Below are 2,500 nucleotides of genomic sequence, written 5' to 3' on the forward strand. Positions count from 1 at the left end.
ACACACACACACACAGGGACGCACACACACACATACATAGCCGCACGCATAGGGGCACACACACACACACACACACACACACACACACACACACACACACACACACAGCACTAGGCCATTAGCAGCCTTTGTGTGTAGCAGCTTGATACTTGGACTGAAATCCACAGAGAGAGAACTCAACTTTGAGCTTCTCAGTTTGCAGATTAATCAATACGTTCTAATCGATTTGTGTGTGTGTGTGTGTGTGTGTGTGTGTGTGTGTGTGTGTGTGTGTGTGTGTGTGTGTGTGTGTGTGTGTGTGTGTGCGTCCCCCCCCCCCCCCATGGGCCTCGGCCAGCAGCAGACCCGGGTTCGATTCCAGCCCGCGGTCGTTCTCTGCATGTCACTCCCCTCCAGGGCCGCTGCTACGCTTTTGGGTGCCCTAAGCAGAAATTGTCAGTGATTTTTTTTGCCCTTGCAAGATCTCTGCGACTGCTTTTTGGCACATTTGCCAGCATTTACTAACAGAAAGAACAGCTTAACTTGTGAAAAAACTGCCTTTGCAAAGGAATTGAGTGATAGGATCATAGACTGATTATGAGATAATGGGCCCCTGGGCTTACACTCTTAAAGGGCCCCCCACTTGTCCCTATCCAGTCAGGTACACTGAATGTTCTACACGGATACATACAATTAATGGCAATAACATATTAAGGAAGTCAGTGTTTCCCACAGGATTTTGGGGTATTGTTGGAGGGACCCTGTACCTTGTTGGGGGGTGGGTGGAATTTTTTTTACCTTTTTAAAGTAAAATGCATCAATCTGGTGCACTTTGTGAGGAAATTTTAGAGACTAGAGAGATATCAAATCCTGAGATGCAGAAGGAACATTATTTTTCAGATTTTTCTTAAACAGGTAGCACTCTTTACTCTGCAACTGTAAAAACAGTAGATTGGTCTGCAGACCCATGTTCTATGATGGAGGGGCCCATTTCAACAGATAAAGGGTGGATATGAACAATTTAGAATTCACACATATAAAGTTTATTTGTGTATGTGTGAGGGGGCCTTCAACCCCCTTAGACAGAGCTACTAATGCTGTTGTTTTTAACTTGCTTTTGTATTTCTCCCCTACTAGTTGAGGGGCCCATGATGATTTCTATTTTGTTACATTTTAATGAGTATTTATATTTAGGCTATTCCTTTTTGGACCCTGTTATTGACATCAGTGACTGAGCTCTTTGACTATGCAACATGAAAAGTTACTATCAGTATCTCTGGCTAAGGGCCCCCCTGAGCCCTTGGGCCCCTGGGCCTGTGCCCGGTGTGCCTGTGCAGTAATCCACCCCTGGATAGGTTACACAATTAAGAAAAAACAACGATGGGCCTGTTCATAACTAATTTATATATTTTTTGTAATGTAATGATTATCATGAACTTTAAAAAAAAAAACTATTTTGGGGGGCCCCCGGACCATCTCTTTTTCCTTTTTAATTAAAAAAAAAATTATAATTTTTTTTTTTTTAAATTATAATTTTTTTTTTTTGGGGTGCCCCCCCCCCAGGAACTTGGTGCCCTACGCAGTCTGCGTACTCTGCGTATAGGGAGCGGCGGCCCTGCTCCCCTCTCTGCCCCATTTCAACTCTGTCTCTACACCAGGAGTGGGCAATTAATTTCCCCAAAGGGCCACATCAGAATCAGGGACTGTTGTGGAGGGCCGGACCAAAAGGCTCAACTCAATTCTGGTCAATATTAGTCGGATCTGTTTATAAAAAGAAGTAAAGTATATGGTTTTGATAGGCTGCAGTAAATGTTATGGCAAAGAAAAAGCCATTCAAAGCCATGAAAATGCCAACATTATACCACTTAATCAACATTTTGTCATGATCCCGCTTGGGCCTCTTGGCCTTGTGTTGTTTTTTCCCTTTCACCCTTGTCTGTGTGCTGGTCTAATTGCAGGGTTGGAGCCAGGTGTGCTGGAGTCAATTACCAGCATTCACAGCTGCCATCAATCATCATCAACTGCTCTTCATATACCCGGGCCTACCTTCCAGACACTGCCAGATTGTAGATTCTGTTTCCACACAGTCAGTTCTCTCTCTTGCTCACCTGTTTACAGCTCCGCTTTTTTGCACTTTTTCCTGGCTAACTCCTGTTTTTTCTGCCACAGTTCTCCCGGCCTGACTCCAGCCACCAGCTCCAGCCCTCGCTCTCCAGCACCACCCCCCCGGACCCCTCCTGCCTGCCCGCTCTAGCCTGCTCCCACTCAGCCCCCTGGACTTGCCCCGTTGCTCTCTCCCTGGACCCCCATGCCAGCCAGTCTCCCTCCCCGGATCACGGTCCTAACACCCTGCTGGTTTCTCCTGAAATAAATCTTCTTTTACTTATACTGTCTCTGCGCCTGTGTCCTCCAGACCCAACCGTTACACATTTACCATAGCAATTGTGAACAAAACGTGCAAGAAGCAGGGGAACCTTGGCCATACTTCCCAATTTAGAGACCTGTTATTCCGAAACCAAAG

The sequence above is a fragment of the Ammodytes marinus genome (genome assembly GCF_949987685.1).
Source record: "Ammodytes marinus genome assembly, chromosome: 9".
NCBI lineage: Eukaryota > Metazoa > Chordata > Actinopteri > Uranoscopiformes > Ammodytidae > Ammodytes > Ammodytes marinus.